Here is a 23,281-nt window from a genome sequence, read left to right on the forward strand (position 1 = left end):
TTGACTCTCACTGGGGTACAGGTCCCACAGACACTGACCCTCACTGGGGTACGGGTCCCACAGACACTGACTCTCACTGGGGTACGGGGTCCCACAGACACTGACTCTCACTGGGGTACGGGTCCCACAGACACTGACTCTCACTGGGGTACGGGTCCCACAGACACTGACTCTCACTGGGGTACGGGTCCCACAGACACTGACTCTCACTGGGGTACGGGTTCCCACAGACACTGACTCTCACTGGGGTACGGGTTCCACAGGACACTGACTCTCACTGGGGTACGGGTTCCCACGGGCACTGACTCTCACTGGGGTACGGGTTCCACAGACACTGACTCTCACTGGGGTACGGTCCCACAGACACTGACTCTCACTGGGGGTACGGGTCCCACACACACTGACTCTCACTGGGGTACAGGTTCCACAGACACTGACTCTCACTGGGGTACGGGTTCCACAGACACTGACTCTCACTGGGGTACAGGTTCCACAGACACTGACTCTCACTGGGGTACAGGTTCCACAGACACTGACTCTCACTGGGGTACGGGTCCCACAGACACTGACTCTCACTGGGGTACAGGTTCCACAGACACTGACTCTCACTGGGGGTACGGGTCCCACAGACACTGACTCTCACTGGGGTACAGGTCCCACAGACACTGACTCTCACTGGGGGTACAGGTTCCACAGACACCGACTCTCACTGGGGTACGGGTTCCACAGACACTGACTCTCACTGGGGTACGGGTCCCACAGACACTGACTCTCACTGGGGTACAGGTTCCACAGGCACTGACTCTCACTGGGGTACGAGGTTCCACAGACACTGACTCTCACTGGGGTGAGGGTCCCACAGACACTGACTCTCACTGGGGTACAGGTTCCAACAGACCAGCCGACTCTCACTGGGGTACGGGGTCCCACAGACACTGACTCTCACTGGGGTACGGGTTCCACGGGCACTGACTCTCACTGGGGTACGGGTCCCACAGACACTGACTCTCACTGGGGTACGGGTTCCACGGGCACTGACTCTCACTGGGGTACGGGTCCCACAGACACTGACTCTCACTGGGTACAGGTTCCATGGGCACTGGTGTGTGGAGGGGGAGGGGTGTGTGGGGGAGGGGAGGTGTGGGGGGGGAGGGGGAGGTGTGGGGAAGGGGTGTGGGGGAGGGGAGGTGTGGGGGAGGGTTGTGGAGGGGAGGTGTGGGGGGAGGGGTATGGGGGGGAGGGAGGAGGGTGTGGGGGAGGGGTATGGGGGGGAGGGTGTGGGGGAGGTGTGGGGGAGGGGGAGGTGTGGGGGGAGGGGAGGTGTGGGGGAGAGGGGAGGTGTGGGGGAGGGGAGGTGTGGGGGGAGGGTTGTGGAGGGGAGGTGTGGGGGGAGGGGTATGGGGGGGGAGGGGAGGGTGTGGGGGGGGAGGGGTATGGGGGGGAGGGGTGTGGGGGAGGGGTGTGGAGGGGAGGTGTGGGGGAGGGGAGGTGGGGAGGGGAGGTGTGGGGGGAGGGGGGTGTGTGGGGGAGGGGGTGTGTGGGGGAAGGGGTAATGGGGGAAGGGGAGGGGTGTGGAGGGGAGGGGAGGGGTGTGGAGGGGAGGGGTGTGGAGGGGTGTGGGAGGAGGGGAGGGGTGTGGGGGAGGGGAGGGGTGTGGGGGAGGGGGAGGTGTGGGGGAGGGTTGTGGAGGGGAGGGGTGTGGGGAAGGGGAGGTGTGGGGGGAGGGTTGTGGAGGGGAGGGGTGTGGGGGAGGGGGAGGGGAGTGTGGGGGAGGGGAGGTGTGGGGGAGGGGTTGTGGAGGGGAGGGGAGGTGTGGGGAAGGGGTGTGGGGGAGGGGAGGTGTGGGGGAGGGGAGGTGTGGGGAAGGGGTGTGTGGGGGAAGGGGTGGGGGTGTGGAGGGGAGGTGTGGGGGGAGGGGAGTGGGGGGGAGGGGTGTGTGTGGGGGAGGGGTGTGTGGGGGGAGGGGTGTGTGTGGGGGAGGGGGAGGTGTGGGGGAGGGGTGTGGAGGAGGTGTGGGTGAGGGGCTGATGTCCCTGTATCTCTGTTCCTATCTCCGTTTTCCCACTCCCCTGTGGTTCTGACTCTCGCCCTGTTCTCTCAGTACCATGCTCACGCCATCAAAAACATTCGGGAGAGGCTGTGGACAGTTTCTCCTCCAGCCCGCTGTATCGCAGGACTGTGGCGATAGCGCTCGATACCAAGGGGCCAGAAATCCGTACTGGAATCGTCAAAGGGGTGAGTGAGCTCAGGGAGCAAGTGGGGAGCTGCTGATTACCCCATCCAGGGGTTCAGGGGGTTTATATATAGAATAACAGATACCCGGGAGTGAGTTACAGGCTGGAATCTAATCGAGGGGTTCGGGGGGTTTATATATAGAATAACAGATACCCGGGAGTGAGTTACAGACTGGAATCTAATCGAGGGGTTCGGGGGGTTTATATATAGAATAACAGATACCCGGGAGTGAGTTACAGGCTGGAATCTAATCGAGGGGTTCGGGGGTTTATATATAGAATAACAGATACCCGGGAGTGAGTTACAGGCTGGAATCTAATCGAGGGGTTTGGGGGGGTTTGTATATAGAATAACAGATACCCGGGAGTGAGTTACAGGCTGGAATCTAATCGAGGGGTTCGGGGGGTTTATATGTAGAATAACAAATACCCGGGAGTGAGTTACAGGCTGGAATCTAATCGAGGGGTTCGGGGGGTTTATATGTAGAATAACAAATACCCGGGAGTGAGTTACAGGCTGGAATCTAATCGAGGGGTTCGGGGGTTTATATGTAGAATAACAAATACCCGGGAGTGAGTTACAGGCTGGAATCTAATCGAGGGGTTCGGGGGGTTTATATATAGAATAACAGATACCCGGGAGTGAGTTACAGGCTGGAATGTAATCGAGGGGTTTGGGGGGTTTATATATAGAATAACAGATACCCGGGAGTGAGTTACAGGCTGGAATCTAATCGAGGGGTTCGGGGGGGTTTATATATAGAATAACAGATACCCGGGAGTGAGTTACAGACTGGAATCTAATCGAGGGGTTCGGGGGGTTTATATATAGAATAACAGATACCCGGGAGTGAGTTACAGGCTGGAATCTAATCGAGGGGTTCGGGGGTTTATATATAGAATAACAAATACCCGGGAGTGAGTTACAGGCTGGAATCTAATCGAGGGGTTCGGGGGGTTTATATATAGAATAACAGATACCCGGGAGTGAGTTACAGACTGGAATGTAATCGAGGGGTTTGGGGGGTTTATATATAGAATAACAGATACCCGGGAGTGAGTTACAGGCTGGAATCTAATCGAGGGGTTCGGGGGGGTTTATATATAGAATAACAGATACCCGGGAGTGAGTTACAGACTGGAATCTAATCGAGGGGTTCGGGGGGGTTTATATATAGAATAACAGATACCCGGGAGTGAGTTACAGGCTGGAATCTAATCGAGGGGTTCGGGGGGTTTATATGTAGAATAACAAATACCCGGGAGTGAGTTACAGGCTGGAATGTAATCGAGGGGTTTGGGGGGTTTATATATAGAATAACAGATACCCGGGAGTGAGTTACAGGCTGGAATCTAATCGAGGGGTTCGGGGGGTTTATATGTAGAATAACAAATACCCGGGAGTGAGTTACAGGCTGGAATGTAATCGAGGGGTTTGGGGGGTTTATATATAGAATAACAGATACCCGGGAGTGAGTTACAGACTGGAATCTAATCGAGGGGTTCGGGGGGTTTATATATAGAATAACAGATACCCGGGAGTGAGTTACAGACTGGAATCTAATCGAGGGGTTCGGGGGGTTTATATATAGAATAACAGATACCCGGGAGTGAGTTACAGACTGGAATCTAATCGAGGGGTTCGGGGGGTTTATATGTAGAATAACAAATACCCGGGAGTGAGTTACAGGCTGGAATGTAATCGAGGGGTTTGGGGGGTTTATATATAGAATAACAGATACCCGGGAGTGAGTTACAGACTGGAATCTAATCGAGGGGTTCGGGGGGTTTATATATAGAATAACAGATACCCAGGAGTGAGTTACAGACTGGAATCTAATCGAGGGGTTCGGGGGGTTTATATATAGAATAACAGATACCCGGGAGTGAGTTACAGACTGGAATCTAATCGAGGGGTTCGGGGGGGTTTATATAGAGAATAACAGATACCCGGGAGTGAGTTACAGGCTGGAATCTAATCGAGGGGTTCGGGGGGTTTATATGTAGAATAACAAATACCCGGGAGTGAGTTACAGGCTGGAATGTAATCGAGGGGTTCGGGGGGGTTTATATATAGAATAACAGATACCCGGGAGTGAGTTACAGACTGGAATCTAATCGAGGGGTTCGGGGGGTTTATATATAGAATAACAGATACCCAGGAGTGAGTTACAGACTGGAATCTAATCAAGGGGTTCGGGGGGTTTATATATAGAATAACAGATACCCGGGAGTGAGTTACAGACTGGAATCTAATCGAGGGGTTCGGGGGGTTTATATGTAGAATAACAAATACCCGGGAGTGAGTTACAGGCTGGAATGTAATCGAGGGGTTCGGGGGGTTTATATATAGAATAACAGATACCCGGGAGTGAGTTACAGACTGGAATCTAATCGAGGGGTTCGGGGGGTTTATATATAGAATAACAGATACCCAGGAGTGAGTTACAGACTGGAATCTAATCGAGGGGTTCGGGGGGTTTATATATAGAATAACAGATACCCGGGAGTGAGTTACAGACTAGAATCTAATCGAGGGGTTCGGGGGGGTTTATATATAGAATAACAGATACCCGGGAGTGAGTTACAGACTAGAATCTAATCGAGGGGTTCGGGGGGGTTTATATATAGAATAACAGATACCGGGAGTGAGTTACAGACTAGAATCTAATCGAGGGGTTCTGGGGGGTTTATATATAGAATAACAGATACCCGGGAGTGAGTTACAGGCTGGAATCTAATCGAGGGGTTCGCGGGGTTTATATATAGAATAACAGATACCCGGGAGTGAGTTACAGACTGGAATCTAATCGAGGGGTTCGGGGGGTTTATATATAGAATAACAGATACCCGGGAGTGAGTTACAGACTAGAATCTAATCGAGGGGTTCGGGGGGGTTTATATATAGAATAACAGATACCCGGGAGTGAGTTACAGACTAGAATCTAATCGAGGGGTTCGGGGGGGTTTATATATAGAATAACAGATACCGGGAGTGAGTTACAGACTAGAATCTAATCGAGGGGTTCGGGGGGGTTTATATATAGAATAACAGATACCCGGGAGTGAGTTACAGACTAGAATCTAATCGAGGGGTTCGGGGGGGTTTATATATAGAATAACAGATACCGGGAGTGAGTTACAGACTGGAATCTAATAGAGGGGTTCGGGGGGTTTATATATAGAATAACAGATACCCGGGAGTGAGTTACAGACTGGAATCTAATCGAGGGGTTCGGGGGGTTTATATATAGAATAACAGATACCCGGGAGTGAGTTACAGACTAGAATCTAATCGAGGGGTTCGGGGGGTTTATATATAGAATAACAAATACCCGGGAGTGCGTTACAGACTGGAATCTAATCGAGGGGTTCGGGGGGTTTATATATAGAATAACAGATACCCGGGAGTGAGTTACAGGCTGGAATCTAATCGAGGGGTTCGGGGGGTTTATATATAGAATAACAGATACCCGGGAGTGAGTTACAGGCTGGAATCTAATCGAGGGGTTCGGGGGGTTTATATATAGAATAACAGATACCCGGGAGTGAGTTACAGGCTGGAATCTAATCGAGGGGTTCAGGGGGTTTATATATAGAATAACAGATACCCGGGAGTGAGTTACAGGCTGGAATCTAATCGAGGGGTTCGGGGGGTTTATATATAGAATAACAGATACCCGGGAGTGAGTTACAGGCTGGAATCTAATCGAGGGGTTCAGGGGGTTTATATATAGAATAACAGATACCCGGGAGTGAGTTACAGGCTGGAATCTAATCGAGGGGTTCGGGGGGTTTATATATAGAATAACAGATACCAGGGAGTGAGTTACAGGCTGGAATCTAATCGAGGGGTTCGGGGGGTTTATATATAGAATAACAGATACCCGGGAGTGAGTTACAGACTGGAATCTAATCGAGGGGTTCGGGGGGGTTTATATATAGAATAACAGATACCCGGGAGTGAGTTACAGACTAGAATCTAATCGAGGGGTTCGGGGGGGTTTATATGTAGAATAACAAATACCCGGGAGTGAGTTACAGACTGGAATCTAATCGAGGGGTTCGGGGGAGTGCGTTACAGGCTGGAATCTAATCGAGGGGTTCGGGGGGAGAGTTGATGTTCTGACTCCCCAATCTTGAGTTTAGCCTTTCTCTCGCTCCCTGGTTTTGTTCGTTAATTCTGCACAAATTAATTCCTCCCCATCTCCTATCTTGTCCCTAACCTCTCAATCCCCGTGTCCCACACTCTCCTCCCCTCTGTACTTGTGGTGAAATCCAGACCCCTCGAACCTCCTCCTCCTCTAACTCATTCTCTCTCCAGGACCTCAAACTGTGGGACTCCTCCCCTCCCTCAGTCTCCCCTTCCCCCTCCGATCGACCTTAAACCCAAACTGGGAGCCAACCACCTGCTGCAAAGCGAGGTGGGAAAGTCAGCTGTGAGGAGGACACAGAGTCTGCAAAGGGATACAGACAGGTGAAGTGAGTGGGCAAGAAGGTGGCAGATGGAGTATAATGTGGGGAAATGTGAGGTTATTCACTTTGAAAAACAGAATATTTTTTAAATGGTGAGAAACTATTAAATGTTGGTGTTCAGAGGGATTTGGGTGTCCTCTTACACTAAAGACAGAAAGTTAACATGCAGGTACAGCAAGCAATTAGGAAGGCAAATAGTATGTTGGCCTTTATTGCAAGGGGGTTGGAGTATAAGAGTAAGGAAGTCTTGCTACAATTGTACAGGATTTTGAGACCACACCTGAAGTACTGTGTACAGTTTTGGTCTCCTTATCTAAGGAAGGATATACTTGCCTTAGAGGTTCACTAGATTAATTCCTGGGATGAGAGAGTTGTCCTATGAGGAGAGGTTGAGTAGAATGGGCCTATATTCTCTGGAGTTTAGAAGAATGAGAGGTGATCTCATTGAAACATGTAAGATTATGAGAGGGCTTGTCAGGGTAGATGCTGAGAGGCTGTTTCCCCTGGCTGGAGAGTCTAGAACTAGGGGGCATAGTCTCAGGATAAGGAGTCAGCCATTTAGGACTGAGATGAGAAATTTCTTCACTCAGAGGGTTGTGCATCTTTGGAATTCTCTACCCCAGAGGGCTGTGAATGTTCAGTGGTTGAGTATATTCAAGAATGAGATCGATAGATATTTTTGGACTGTAGGGGAATCAAGGGATATGGGGATCAGGCGGGAAAGTGGAGTTGAGGTCGAAGATCAGCCATGATATTACTGAATGGTGGAGCAGGCTCGAGGGGCCGAATGGCCTACTCCTGCTCCTATTTCTTATGTTCTTATGTATCTTGTCTCTCCTACTCGTTCCTGCCTGTGTTAGTCGCGAGCCTCTGTTCCCTGCTCACCCCAGCCTCTGTCCTGTTCTCCGCCACGCTCTGGATGTTTTACGGTTTTCGGGGGGAACGTGCCGACCCCTGTGACCTCCCTCCCTCCCTCCCTCCCATTGCAGAGCGACTCGGGGGAGGTGGAGCTGCTGAAAGGGTCAGAGGTGAAAGTGACCACCGACGAGAGCTTCAAGGAGCAATGCAGCGAGAGGCTGATCTGGGTCGATTACAAGAACCTCACGCAAGTGGTCAAAGTCGGGGGGACGATCTTCATCGACGATGGACTGGTCTCGCTTCTGATCAAGGAGATCGGTAGGTCTGTCCGGTCTGACCCGGTCCCTGGGCAGTGGATTGGGAGCCGGTCTCTGTTGACCCTGATAGATATAACCTCGCGGTCCTGGTGTCATCCGAGTAAATCTTTCTTTTTTTATGGCCTTATTAACCTGCGTCACTACTTTTAATGATTTGTGAATCTGGATTTATATCGGCCTGGATTTTGTGCTCAAGTCTCTGGAGTGGACCTTGACCCCATGACCTCCTGACCCCGAGGGGAGGGTGTTACCCACTAATCCATGGCTGACACCTGATTGGTTCAGTATTGTGAGGTGGGGGGGGTCGGGGGCGATGGGGTAATGTGACGATCTTTGCTGCCCCGAGTTGGACACGGTGACCCTGACCTCTGACCTCTGTCCAGGGCCCGATTACTGTACGACGGAGGTGGAGAACGGGGGGATCCTGTGCAGCAAGAAGGGGGTGAACCTGCCCAAGGCGTCCATCGATCTCCCAGCCGTGTCCGAGCGGGACGTTCAGGACCTGCGCTTTGGGCTGGAGCACGGAGTCGACATGATCTTCGCCTCCTTCGTACGCAAAGGAGACGATGTTCGGACAATTCGCCAGATCCTCGGGGAGAAGGGGAAGGACATTAAAATCATCAGCAAGATCGAGAATCACGAGGGAGTGCGCCGGTAAATCGACAGGGTCAGGGGGTGACGGGCGGGGTGTGGGGGCGGGGCGTGGGGTCAGGGTGTGACGGCGGGAGGTGACGGGCGGGGCGTAGGGTCAGGGGTGACGGGCGGGGCGTGGGGGCGGGGCATGGGGTCAGGGTGTGACGGCGGGAGGTGACGGGTGGGGTGTGGGGTCAGGGTGTGACGGGCGGGGTTTGGGGTCGGGGGGTGACGGGCGGGGTTTGGGGTCGGGGGGTGACGGGCGGGATGTGACGGGCGGGATGTGACGGGCAGGGTGTGACGGGCAGGGTGTGACGGGCAGGGTGTGACGGGCAGGGTGTGACGGGCAGATTGTGACGGGCGGGATGTGACGGGCAGGGTGTGACGGGCAGATTGTGACGGGCAGATTGTGACGGGCAGGGTGTGACGGGCAGATTGTGACGGGCAGATTGTGACGGGCAGGGTGTGACGGGCAGATTGTGACGGGCAGATTGTGACGGGCGGGATGTGACAGGCAGGGTGTGACGGGCAGATTGTGACGGGCAGATTGTGACGGGCGGGATGTGACGGGCAGGGTGTGACGGGCAGATTGTGACGGGCAGGGTGTGACGGACAGATTGTGACGGGCAGGGTTTGACGGACAGATTGTGACAGGCAGGGTGTGACGGGCAGATTGTGACGGGCAGGGTGTGACGGACAGATTGTGACGGGCAGGGTGTGACGGGCAGGTTGTGACGGGCAGGGTGTGACGGACAGATTGTGACGGGCAGATTGTGACGGGCAGATTGTGACGGGCAGGGTGTGACGGGCAGGGTGTGACGGGCGGGATGTGACGGGCGGGATGTGACGGGCGAGATGTGACGGGCGGGGTGTGACGGGCGGGGTGCGGGGTCAGGGTGTGACGGGCGGGGGGTGACGGGCGGGGTTTGGGGTCGGGGGTGACGGGCGGGGGTGACGGGCGGGGCGTGGGGTCGGGGGGTGACGGGCGGGGGTGACGGGCGGGGTTTGGGGTCGGGGGGTTTGGGGTCGGGGGGTGACGGGCGGGGGGTGACGGGCGGGGTTTGGGGTCGGGGGGTGACGGGCAGGGCGTGGGGTCAGGGCGTGACGGGTGGGGTGTGACGGGCAGATTGTGACGGGAGGGATGTGACGGGCGGGGCGTGGGGTCAGGGCGTGGGGTCAGGGTGTGACGGGCGGGGCGTGACGGGCGTCATGTGACGGGCAGATTGTGACGGGAGGGATGTGACGGGCAGGGCGTGGGGTCAGGGTGACGGGCGGGGGGTGTGGTCAGGGTGTGACGGGCGGGGTGTGACAGGCGGGGTGTGACGGACGGGGTGTGGGGTCAGGGGGTGACGGGCGGGGTGTGACAGGCGGGGTGTGACGGACGGGGTTTGGGGTCGGGGGGGTGACGGGCAGAGGGTGACGGGCGGGGGTGTGACGGGCGGGGGTGTGACGGGCGGCGGGTGACGGGCGGGGGTGTGACGGGCGGCGGGTGACGGGCGGGGGCGTGACGGGCGGGGGCGTGACGGGCGGGGGCGTGACGGGCGGGGGGTGACGGGCGGGGTGTGATGGGCAGCGTACTCCTGACTATCTGAGGCACTCCTGGTGTTGTAGGTTCGATGAGATTCTGGAGGCCAGTGACGGGATCATGGTTGCTCGTGGAGACCTCGGAATTGAGATCCCGGCAGAGAAAGTGTTTCTGGCTCAGAAGATGATGATTGGACGATGCAATCACGCTGGGAAGCCCGTCATTTGTGCTACGCAGGTTTGTTATCAGTACGCGAGCCCCTGTAATACCCGCCCTGTGTATCAGTACGCGAGCCCCTGTAATACCCGCCCTGTGTATCAGTACGCGAGCCCCTGTAATACCCGTCCTGTGTATCAGTACGCGATCCCCTGTAATGTCCCCCTGTGTATCAGTACGCGAGCCCCTGTAATACCCGTCCTGTGTATCAGTACACGAGCCCCTGTAATACCCGTCCTGTGTATCAGTACACGAGCCCCTGTAATACCCGACCTGTGTATCAGTACGCGAGCCCCTGTAATACCCGTCCTGTGTATCAGTACGCGAGCCCCTGTAATACCCGTCCTGTGTATCAGTACGTGAGCCCCTGTAATACCCGTCCTGTGTATCAGTACACGAGCCCCTGTAATACCCGTCCTGTGTATCAGTATGCGAGCCCCTGTAATACCCGTCCTGTGTATCAGTACACGAGCCCCTGTAATGTCCCCCTGTGTATCAGTACGTGAGCCCCTGTAATACCCGTCCTGTGTATCAGTACGCGAGCCCCTGTAATACCCGTCCTGTGTATCAGTACGCGATCCCCTGTAATGTCCCCCTGTGTATCAGTACGTGAGCCCCTGTAATACCCGTCCTGTGTATCAGTACGCGAGCCCCTGTAATACCCGTCCTGTGTATCAGTACGTGAGCCCCTGTAATACCCGTCCTGTGTATCAGTACACGAGCCCCTGTAATACCCGACCTGTGTATCAGTACGCGAGCCCCTGTAATACCCGTCCTGTGTATCAGTACGCGAGCCCCTGTAATACCCGTCCTGTGTATCAGTACACGAGCCCCTGTAATACCCGTCCTGTGTATCAGTATGCGAGCCCCTGTAATACCCGTCCTGTGTATCAGTACACGAGCCCCTGTAATGTCCCCCTGTGTATCAGTACGTGAGGCCCTGTAATACCCGTCCTGTGTATCAGTACGCGAGCCCCTGTAATACCCGTCCTGTGTATCAGTACACGAGTCCCTGTAATACCCGTCCTGTGTATCAGTACGCGAGCCCCTGTAATACCCGTCCTGTGTATCAGTACGTGAGGCCCTGTAATACCCGACCTGTGTATCAGTACGCGAGCCCCTGTAATACCCGTCCTGTGTATCAGTACACGAGTCCCTGTAATACCCGTCCTGTGTATCAGTACGCGAGCCCCTGTAATACCCGTCCTGTGTATCAGTACGTGAGCCCCTGTAATACCCGTCCTGTGTATCAGTACGTGAGCCCCTGTAATACCCGTCCTGTGTATCAGTACACGAGCCCCTGTAATACTCGTCCTGTGTATTAGTACGCGAGCCCCTGTAATACTCGTCCTGTGTATCAGTACGCGAGCCCCTGTAATACCCGTCCTGTGTATCAGTACACGAGTCCCTGTAATACCCGTCCTGTGTATCAGTACGCGAGCCCCTGTAATACCCGTCCTGTGTATCAGTACGTGAGCCCCTGTAATACCCGTCCTGTGTATCAGTACGTGAGCCCCTGTAATACCCGTCCTGTGTATCAGTACACGAGCCCCTGTAATACTCGTCCTGTGTATTAGTACGCGAGCCCCTGTAATACTCGTCCTGTGTATTAGTACGCGAGCCCCTGTAATACTCGTCCTGTGTATCAGTACACGAGCCCCTGTTCCTGGTCTGAGAGAGTTTGTGGACCCTGAGGGGCAGCAGGAGGTGAGGATTTGATGGGTGACGGGCTCGGGCTCGGAGAGAGTCGATGGGGCATCAGGACGGTTTAAATGTGAAATTGTTTTTTTTTTGATGTGTCGAGATTTTAATGCGACGTCTGACCCTCCGATTTCCTCTCGTAGATGCTGGAAAGTATGGTGAATAAACCGCGTCCCACTCGGGCAGAGAGCAGCGACGTTGCTAATGCAGTGCTGGACGGGGCGGACTGTATAATGCTGTCTGGGGAGACTGCGAAAGGCGACTACCCGCTGGAGTCTGTGAAGATGCAGCACGCAGTATGGAAATTCAACCTTGTGGGCAGTTTCTGGCAAGGGCGCGGCTTCCCAGGGCTGCCACAGGGCGGCGCTGTTACCCAGCAATCACCAGGGCTGCAGTTCCGCCATTCCGCCACAGGGCGGCGATGCAGCTTCAGGAACAGGAGGAGGCCGTTCAGCCCCTCGAGTCTGTTCCGCCATTCAATGGGATCATGGCCGATCTGTATTATGGCCTAACTCCATCCGCTCGCCTTGGCTCCAGATCCCTTAATACCCTCGACGAGTAAAATATCGATCACTCTCAGATTTATAATGATTAATCGAGCTGCTGCTTCTTGTGGGAGAGAGTTCCACATTTTGTGTGAAGAAGTGTCTCCTGACTTCTCTCCTGAATGGCCTGGCTCTGATATTAAGGTTATGTCCCCTTGTCCTGGACTCTCCCCACCAGCAGAAACTCTATCCATTCGAGCAATTCCTTTCAAGATCCTAAAAACCTCAATCAAATCCCCCCTTAACCTTCTAAATTCCAGGGGACACAAGCCCAGTTTATGTAATCTCTCCCCGTAATCTAACCCTTGGAGCTGACACTGGATGAGTTTATATAAAGGTTTTCAGACCAACACACTCCAAGTGTCGCACTCCAGGCCCGCGGGGCCCCGTCTCCCAGCGAGGGGTCAGTGCCCGCGGGGCCCCGTCTCCCAGCGAGGGGTCAGTGCCCAGGGGGCCCCGTCCCCCAGCGAGGGGTCAGTGCCCGCGGGGACCCGTCTCCCAGCGAGGGGTCAGTGCCCGCGGGGACCCGTCTCCCAGCGAGGGGTCAGTGCCCGCGGGGACCCGTCTCCCAGCGAGGGGTCAGTGCCCGCGGGGACCCGTCTCCCAGCGAGGGGTCTGTGCTCGTGGGGAGAAGGGCAGAGAGGATTAATGCCCGGGGGAGTGATCTCTCCGGAGGGTCTCACCGTTCTCTTTCTCGCTCCAGATCGCGCGGGAAGCTGAGGCAGCAGTGTTCCATCACCAACTGTTCGAGGAACTCCGCCGGTCGATGCCCCTGACCCGCGACCCCACAGAGGTCACGGCTGTTGGTGCAGTCGAGGCTTCCTTCAAGTCCTGTTCTGGGGCCATAATCGTCCTGACCAACTCCGGAAGGTAACTTGCCTGTTTTCACCTTCGAATTTATCTTGTTCAATGTCACAGCTTCCGGACACCGGCCGGTGTCTCACCGGGTCTCACCGGCTCTCTCCGATCTCCGACTCTCACCGATCCCCGATCCCCGATCTCCGACTCTCTCTGATCTCCGACTCTCTCCGATCCCCGATCTCCGACTCTCTCCGATCTCCGATCTCCGACTCTCTCCGATCCCCGATCTCCGACTCTCTCCGATCCCCGATCTCCGACTCTCTCCGATCCCCGATCTCCGACTCTCTCCGATCCCCGATCTCCGACTCTCTCCGATCTCCGATCTCCGACTCTCTCCGATCTCCGACTCTCTCCGATCCCCGATCTCCGACTCTCTCCGATCCCCGATCTCCGGCTCTCTCCGATCCCCGATCTCCGGCTCTCTCCGATCCCCGATCTCCGGCTCTCTCCGATCCCCGATCTCCGGCTCTCTCCGATCCCCGATCTCCGGCTCTCTCCGATCCCCGATCTCCGGCTCTCTCCGATCCCCGATCCCCGGTGATCTGATTCCGGGACTCTCGGTCTCTCTCTCAATCCCAATGTCCACATACTGTTTCCATTTCTCGCTGTGATGTCCCCGAGGCCTCACGACTATTGCGGGGCCTGAGCTCTGATTAAAGCTGGTTGTTAAACCCGGTCAGCAGTGGCTGGAACAGGGTTAACGGCAAATATTCTCATGGGCTGGTGAAGCCATTCCAGTCGACCAGCTCCCTGCTTGCACGGCCTGCGGAATGGATCCTGCAGCCTGTCCGACAAATACATCTCCGATCGTGGGTCTGAGCCCCCACTCCAGAGACCCCAGCCCATAATGCAGGCCGACACTCCCAGTACAGTACTGAGGGAGCGCCGCACTGTCGGAGGGTCAGTACTGAGGGAGCGCCGCACTGTCGGAGGGTCAGTACTGAGGGAGCGCCGCACTGTCGGAGGGTCAGTACTGAGGGAGCGCCGCACTGTCGGAGGGTCAGTACTGAGGGAGCGCCGCACTGTCGGAGGGTCAGTACTGAGGGAGCGCCGCACTGTCGGAGGGTCAGTACTGAGGGAGCGCCGCACTGTCGGAGGGTCAGTACTGAGGGAGCGCCGCACTGTCGGAGGGTCAGTACTGAGGGAGCGCTGCACTGTCGTAGGGTCAGTACTGAGGGAGCGCCGCACTGTCGGAGGGTCGGTACTGAGGGAGCGCCGCACTGTCGGAGGGTCAGTACTGAGGGAGCGCCGCACTGTCGGAGGGTCAGTACTGAGGGAGCGCTGCACTGTCGGAGGGTCAGTACTGAGGGAGCGCCGCACTGTCGGAGGGTCAGTACTGAGGGAGCGCAGCACTGTCGGAGGGTCAGTACTGAGGGAGCGCTGCACTGTCGGAGGGTCGGTACTGAGGGAGCGCCGCACTGTCGGAGGGTCAGTACTGAGGGAGCGCTGCACTGTCGGAGGGTCAGTACTGAGGGAGCGCTGCACTGTCGGAGGGTCAGTACTGAGGGAGCGCTGCACTGTCGGAGGGTCAGTACTGAGGGAGCGCTGCACTGTCGGAGGGTCAGTACTGAGGGAGCGCCGCACTGAGAGAGGGTCAGTACTGAGGGAGCGCCGCACTGTCGGAGGGTCAGTACTGAGGGAGCGCCGCACTGTCGGAGGGTCAGTACTGAGGGAGCGCCGCACTGTCGGAGGGTCAGTACTGAGGGAGTGCTGCACTGTCGGAGGTGCCGTCTTTTGGATGAGACGTTAAACCGAGGCCCCGTCTGCCCCTCTCAGGTGGATGTAAAAGATCCCACGGCCACTATTGGAAGAAGAGCAGGGGGAGTTCTCCCCGGTGTCCTGGGCCAATATTTATCCCTCAACCAACATCACTTTTTTTTTAAAAAACTGATTATCTGGTCATTATCACATTGCTGTTTGTGGGATCTTGTTGTGCACAAATTGGCTGCCGCGTTTCCTACATTACAACAGTGACCGCACTTCAAAAAGTACCTCATTGGCCGTAAAGCTCTTTGGGACGTCCCGAGGTGGTGAGAGGGGCGAGAGAGACTCCAGTTCCCTCTTTGACCAGGTGTGTTGGAGTTGGCCAGTCCACTTGGCGATGATTGAAAGGATTGGATTAATGTTGCCTTGTTTCCCTCTCACTGTTTCCCCCACAGGACGGCACAGCTCGTGTCCAAGTATCGGCCTCGAGCTCCCATTATCGCCGTCACTCGCAATGAGCAGGTCGCTCGACAGGCACATCTGTACCGAGGGATCTTCCCGCTTCTGTACCGGGAGAAAGTTCATGAGGTCTGGGCAGAGGATGTGGACCAACGAGTCAACTTCGCCATGGAGATAGGTAAATGAGCCCCCGTCGCACGCGGCCCGTCGCACGCGGCCCGTCGCACGCGGCCCGTCACACGCGGCCCGTCACACGCGGCCCGTCACATGCCGTCACACGCGGCCCGTCACACGCGGCCCGTCACACACTGCCCGTCGCACGCGGCCCGTCGCACGCGGCCCGTCGCACGCGGCCCGTCGCACGCGGCCCGTCACATGCCGTCACACGCGGCCCGTCACACGCGGCCCGTCACACGCGGCCCGTCACACGCGGCCCGTCACACGCAGCCCGTCGCACGCGGCCCGTCACATGCCGTCACACGCGGCCCGTCACACGCGGCCCGTCACACACTGCCCGTCGCACGCGGCCCGTCGCACGCGGCCCGTCGCACGCGGCCCGTCGCACGCGGCCCGTCACATGCCGTCACACGCGGCCCGTCACACGCGGCCCGTCACACGCGGCCCGTCACACGCGGCCCGTCACACGCAGCCCGTCGCACGCGGCCCGTCACATGCCGTCACACGCGGCCCGTCACACGCGGCCCGTCACACGCGGCCCGTCACACGCGGCCCGTCACACGCGGCCCGTCGCACCCCGCCCGTCGCTCCCCGCCCGTCGCTCCCCGCCCGTCACACTCTTCTGTCACGCCCTGTCCCCGGTTGTTCACTAACTGGTCCCATTCTCTCTTTCAGCCAAAGCCCGGGAGTTTGTTCACGCTGGTGATGTGGTGATTGTGATCACGGGCTGGCGTTCCGGGTCGGGGGCCACGAATATCATGCGAGTGGTGCCCGTCCCCTGAGGACAGCGGGTGACCTTCGACCCGGCCACTGCTGCGGTGCCTCTTCAGGCTTCAAGGTCCGACAGGCCCGGCCTCCAGCAACCAGAATAAAAAGCCTCTTCCATCTGCTGCTGGCGTCCATTGTTATTCCATCTGGCAGTTCGATCTCCACCCACTTCCAGTCCGCCTCCCCGCGTACAGTGGGCCCCACGTCCCCGCCCGGGGCCCCCCACGTCCCCGCCCGGGGCCCCCCACGTCCCCGCCCGGGGCCCCCCACGTCCCCGCCCGGGGCCCCCCACGTCCCCGCCCGGGGCCCCCCACGTCCCCGCCCGGGGCCCCCCACGTCCCCGCCCGGGGCCCCCCACGTCCCCGCCCGGGGCCCCCCACGTCCCCGCCCGGGGCCCCCCACGTCCCCGCCCGGGGCCCCCCACGTCCCCGCCCGGGGCCCCCCACGTCCCCGCCCGGGCCTGAGCCACTCAGCCTGAAGCTTCCAACTTCAGTCCCCGGTCTCTGCTGATATAATCGAGCTCAGCCAGGCTGTAACTGGCCCTGGGTTAGGGAGAGGGGGAAATCGGCCATTGTACCCCAGTGAGAGTCAGCACCTTCAGGGGGAGAGGGGACCTGTACCCCAGTGAGAGTCAACACCTTCAGGAGAGGAGGGGACCTGTACCCCAGTGAGAGTCAGCACCTTCAGGGGGAGAGGGGACCTGTACCCCAGTGAGAGTCAGCACCTTCAGGGGGAGAGGGGACCCGTACCCCAGTGAGAGTCAGCACCTTCAGGGGGAGAGGGGACCCGTACCCCAGTGAGAGTCAGCACCTTCAGGGGGAGAGGGGACCCGTACCCCAGTGAGAGTCAGCACCTTCAGGGGGAGAGGGGACCTGTACCCCAGTGAGAGTCAACACCTTCAGGAGAGGAGGGGACCTGTACCCCAGTGAGAGTCAGCACCTTCAGGGGGAGAGGAGGGGACCTGTACCCCAGTGAGAGTCAACACCTTCAGGAGAGGAGGGGACCTGTACCCCAGGGAGAGTCAGCACCTTCAGGGGGAGAGGGGACCTGTACCCCAGTGAGAGTCAGCACCTTCAGGGGGAGAGGGGACCCGTACCCCAGTGAGAGTCAGCACCTTCAGGGGGAGAGGGGACCCGTACCCCAGAGAGAGTCAGCACCTTCAGGGGGAGAGGGGACCTGTACCCCAGTGAGAGTCAGCACCTTCAGGGGGAGAGGGGACCTGTACCCCAGGGAGAGTCAGCACCTTCAGGAGAGGAGGGGACCTGTACCCCAGTGAGAGTCAGCACCTTCAGGAGAGGAGGGGACCTGTACCCCAGTGAGAGTCAGCACCTTCAGGAGAGGAGGGGACCTGTACCCCAGTGAGAGTCAGCACCTTCAGGGGGAGAGGGGACCTGTACCCCAGTGAGAGTCAGCACCTTCAGGAGAGGAGGGGACCCGTACCCCAGTGAGAGTCAGCACCTTCAGGGGGAGAGGGGACCTGTACCCCAGTGAGAGTCAGCACCTTCAGGGGGAGAGGGGACCTGGACCCCAGTGAGAGTCAGCACCTTCAGGAGAGGAGGGGACCCGTACCCCAGTGAGAGTCAGCACCTTCAGGAGAGGAGGGGACCTGTACCCCAGTGAGAGTCAGCACTTCAGGGGGAGAGGGGACCTGTACCCCAGTGAGAGTCAGCACCTTCAGGGAGAGGGAGTGATTTATTGCTGTTTGATTTCTGCCCTCTAACAGACGCAGTGTGTTGTTCTGTTTATTTGAGTGAGGAGACGCAGTCCAGGCCTCCGAGGGTTAATCACCTGTTTCCTGCCATCCCAAACATCGGAAAGAATCGCAATCCCACGGCCCCGAGACCATGTGACCGTAACCCTGGCAACTGCTGCTGTTTGCTGCAGAGGTGCAGTGGGATGGGGCATTTGAAGGCAGATGTTTGACCGCTGAGCCTTGCTCCACCCCTCGGGCCTTGTCCGGATGGTCCGTCGGTCAGAGGCAGCCTCACAGCCCAGGCAGTCTCCACGGCAACAACCTTGTGCTCAAGGTCAGGGACAGCCAGCGAGTGGCTCAAGACTGGTCCGCACCTCCCGAGTGACCTCTGACCTGGGAACTTGACCCCTCCCCCCGGGTCTCCAGAGCTACAGATTGGTTCCCTGACAACAACAACTTGCATTTATACATCGCCTTTAACGTAATAAAACCTCCCGAGGGGCTTCACTGGACCGTAAATCAGACAAAATTTGACACTGAGCCACATCAGGAGATATTAGGACAGGTGACCAAAAGCTCGGTCAAAGAGGGAGGTTTTAAGGAGCGTCTTAAAGGAGGAGAGAGGGGGAGAGGTTTAGGGAGGGAATTCCAGAGCTTAGGGCCCAGGCAGCTGAAGGCACGGCCGCCAATGGTGGAGCGATGGAAATCGGGGATGGGCAAGAGGCCGGAATTGGAGGAGCGCAGAGATCTCGGAGGGTCGTAGGGCTGGAGGAGGTCACAGAGATAGGGTGGGGTGTGTCGGGGCTGGAGGAGGTTACAGAGATAGGGAGGGGGGGTGAGGACCACGGAGGGATTTGAAAACAAAGATGAGAATTTTAAAATCTCAAACCCGGACCGGGATCCAATATATGTCAGCGAGCTCAGGGGTAATGGGTGAATGGGACTTGATGCAAGTTAGGATACGGGGCAGCAGAGCTGACTGTTACAGAGGGTGGAAAATGGGAGGCCGGCCAGGAGAGCCCTGCACTCCAAGCACAGAATCACGTTCGAAGGGAGTGGGGCAACTCACAGGAGTTGAGGGAGGAGTCTCTCCAATCGGCGCTCCCTTGGCCAGGATCCATGCTGGGGTCAGGGGGGTCGGAATTCAGGGAAGTGTCTGACTTCCCAGTGAGCGCTTAGTACCCAGAATGCAAGAGCCTGGTTCCCACTTGGCCAAAGTTGCTTTGTTTGGTCTGCAAGTTGGGGGAGTGGGGAAAGGGACCGGGCCCAGGGAGAGGCCTCCCCTGCGATTGGAACAAATCCTCCATTGGGATTGTGTACAGTGGGAGTGAATGGGAAGGGGTTTGGTCCATTGGGAGTGTGTACAGTGGGAGTGAATGGGAAGGGGTTTGGTCCATTGGGAGTGTGTACAGTGGGAGTGAATGGGAAGGGGTCGGGTCCATTGGGAGTGTGTACAGTGGGAGTGAATGGGAAGGGGTTTGGTCCATTTGGGAGTGTGTACAGTGGGAGTGAATGGGAAGGGGTTTGGTCCATTGGGAGTGTGTACAGTGGGAGTGAATGGGAAGGGGTCGGGTCCATTGGGAGTGTGTACAGTGGGAGTGAATGGGAAGGGGTTTGGTCCATTGGGAGTGTGTACAGTGGGAGTGATTGGGAAGGGGTCGGGTCCATTGGGAGTGTGTACAGTGGGAGTGAATGGGAAGGGGTCGGGTCCATTGGGAGTGTGTACAGTGGGAGTGATTGGGAAGGGGTCGGGTCCATTGGGAGTGTGTACAGTGGGAGTGAATGGGAAGGGGTTTGGTCCATTGGGAGTGTGTACAGTGGGAGTGATTGGGAAGGGGTCGGGTCCATTGGGAGTGTGTACAGTGGGAGTGAATGGGAAGGGGTTTGGTCCATTGGGAGTGTGTACAGTGGGAGTGAATGGGAAGGGGTTTGGTCCATTGGGAGTGTGTACAGTGGGAGTGAATGGGAAGGGGTTTGGTCCATTGGGAGTGTGTACAGTGGGAGTGAATGGGAAGGGGTTTGGTCCATTGGGAGTGTGTACAGTGGGAGTGAATGGGAAGGGGTTTGGTCCATTGGGAGTGTGTACAGTGGGAGTGAATGGGAAGGGGTTTGGTCCATTGGGAGTGTGTACAGTGGGAGTGAATGGGAAGGGGTTCTCTGTCGCAGAAGGAATAATGGAAGAGAGAGAAGGAACATTGTGTTTTTTTATGTTTATTTACATGATTTACAAAGATTTCTTTTTTCATTTCTGAATCATTTATATATACAACAGGTAAAATAAAAAAGTATTCTGCAGTATGAAACCTACAAGCTATGTACACCAAAAGATTAAAAATTAAAAAATATAAGTAAGGGAGAATGGGGAGAGGAGGGTCTTTGGCGACTGAACTCACAATGAGAGTGTGTGAGGCGACTGAAGCCTGTTCTGGGTAGGCCTGAGGTCTCTCGTTGCCCGGAGCAACCCTCAGGCCTTCAGCTGTCACTTGACCAACACCTGGTGTAACTGACCACATTCTGCTCCCAACTGACCAATGCTGGACCCTCTTCTTTGTCTCTTTCCCCCCATTTTATTCCCTCCCCCCCCCAGCCTCACTTCTCCATGACAAACGCACATGTACTCCCTACTCCCAGGTCTCGATCCGTTAAACCAACTGCACAAGGTGCCCACAGCAGGATGGTTTGGTTCCCTCCCTTTCGCCCTCTCCACTAGGACCTTCCCTCGATGGTCGGGCTAAGATCAGGAGCTCACCTTCTCAGTAACAGGTCTGAGAAACCATGTCCCTGCTTCTCTGTCCCTTGGTTGGGAACTGGCCAGTGTGGGACCGAGCCAGCTCGGTCCTGGTCTGTGCTGAACGAGCTGATCGCAGTTGGGGATCAAATGGGCTCCAGTGCCAGGAAAGGTTAAAATCAGCCAGGGCTCCAGCCCCTGATCGCAGTTGGCCCTGACTGGGAGGTGTGTGCGTGTGAGGACAGTACCCAGTGAGAGTCAGCACCTTCAGGGGGAGAGGGGACCCGTACCCCAGTGAGAGTCAGCACCTTCAGGGGGAGAGGGGACCCGTACCCCAGAGAGAGTCAGCACCTTCAGGGGGAGAGGGGACCTGTACCCCAGTGAGAGTCAGCACCTTCAGGGGGAGAGGGGACCCGTACCCCAGTGAGAGTCAGCACCTTCAGGGGGAGAGGGGACCCGTACCCCAGAGAGAGTCAGCACCTTCAGGGGGAGAGGGGACCTGTACCCCAGTGAGAGTCAGCACCTTCAGGAGAGGAGGGGACCTGTACCCCAGTGAGAGTCAGCACCTTCAGGGGGAGAGGGGACCTGTACCCCAGTGAGAGTCAGCACCTTCAGGGGGAGAGGGGACCTGTACCCCAGTGAGAGTCAGCACCTTCAGGGGGAGAGGGGACCTGTACCCCAGTGAGAGTCACACACAGATATACTACACAATACACACAGATATATATATATATATATACACACACACAGGTATATATACACAAACACATTTCCCAGCAGGGGTCACTGGACAGTGATCAGGAGCAGGAACCCTGGCTGATTTCCCCCTCTCTCTAACCCAGGGGTCACTGGACAGTGATCAGGAGCAGGAACCCTGGCTGATTCCCCCCTCTCTCTAACCCAGGGGTCACTGGACAGTGATCAGGAGCAGGAACCCTGGCTGATTCCCCCCTCTCTCTAACCCAGGGGTCACTGGACAGTGATCAGGAGCAGGAACCCTGGCTGATTTCCCCCTCTCTCTAACCCAGGGGTCACTGGACAGTGATCAGGAGCAGGAACCCTGGCTGATTTCCCCCTCTCTCTAACCCAGGGGTCACTGGACAGTGATCAGGAGCAGGAACCCTGGCTGATTTCCCCTCTCTCTAACCCAGGGGTCACTGGACAGTGATCAGGAGCAGGAACCCTGGCTGATTTCCCCTCTCTCTAACCCAGGGGTCACTGGACAGTGATCAGGAGCAGGAACCCTGGCTGATTTCCCCTCTCTCTAACCCAGGGATCACTGGACAGTGATCAGGAGCAGGAACCCTGGCTGATTTCCCCCCTCTCTCTAACCCCAGGGATCAGTGCAGTTAACGGGGTACAGAGCAGGGTGTGCCCCAGGTCCCCCTGCACTCTAGGCTTCAGTGCTGTACAGGGCAGTGCAATACCCACCCAGCCAGCATTGCAGAGCAGCCCATTCCATATTTAACCTGATAGAAGTGTTGAGTGTGAGGCCAGCCTTGTACTAATAGTGTCAGGGAGTGTGCCAGCAGTATAGTGCTGGTCCAGGGCTCTCATTAACGTCCTGGTGATTTAATGAGCTCGATATCCTGCAGTTCAATGAGGAACTGAATCTGGATTGTGCGATGCAGCCTCTCACGACTCTTCACCCTGAATGATGTGACTGTCCCCGGGGACGGGCAGGAGTCTGGGCCGGGGCAGTGAGACGGGCACAAGACAGACTGCTCCTTTCAACCCCCTCCCCTCGGATGGCCAGTCTCCTATCACCCCCTCCCATCAAGGGAGAGCTGACTCTCACAGGTCGCACAGACACTCGAGCAAGTGGCCGTTCTTCCCGCCTGAGGCCAGACAGTGAGTGCTGGCAAGATCTTCCACTGCAGAAGGCATCACCGCCGATCCCGATCCTGCGATCAGCTAAAGCAGCAAAGATTTGGGAACAAACCTGCTGAGGATGACTCAGTGCTAAATATTTACATTTTTAAAACTTGTTTCTATTAAACTCTCCAAGCCACAGTATGGTTAAAATATCGAAATATTAATCGTGTTCCTGCGTCTCATTCGACCCCTGGGCCACTGAGTCATTCGCAAACAAATTCACCCTGTAACTTCTTAACCCACCGATCAAGAACAGCCCTCTTTAATTGGAAATATCCAATAGGACCCGGGCTGCTGATTGATCATTTACTCAAGTATTGGAGTTCTCAGTAATCTGCCTGTTATGTGATTATGTCATGCGTGTGCGGGACATGCGTGTGTCTGCACGTGTGTGTGCATGTGCACTGTTTTGAATGTGCATGCATGTGTGTATGTTTGCGTGTGCATGTATCTGCGTGTGACATGTATGTCTGCTTGCATGTGCGTGTCCATGTGTGCATTTTTGAGTGGG

The 23,281-nt window shown here is 56.7% G+C and overlaps 1 pseudogene; it reads left to right on the forward strand.

The window, feature by feature from the left end:
* Positions 1 to 16,596, forward strand: part of LOC137306670 (pyruvate kinase PKM-like) — a 17,081-nt pseudogene extending 485 nt beyond the window's left edge.
* Positions 16,597 to 23,281: the final 6,685 nt, after the last annotated feature.

This window comes from Heptranchias perlo, chromosome 44, assembly GCF_035084215.1.
Source record: "Heptranchias perlo isolate sHepPer1 chromosome 44, sHepPer1.hap1, whole genome shotgun sequence".
Taxonomy (NCBI): domain Eukaryota; kingdom Metazoa; phylum Chordata; class Chondrichthyes; order Hexanchiformes; family Hexanchidae; genus Heptranchias; species Heptranchias perlo.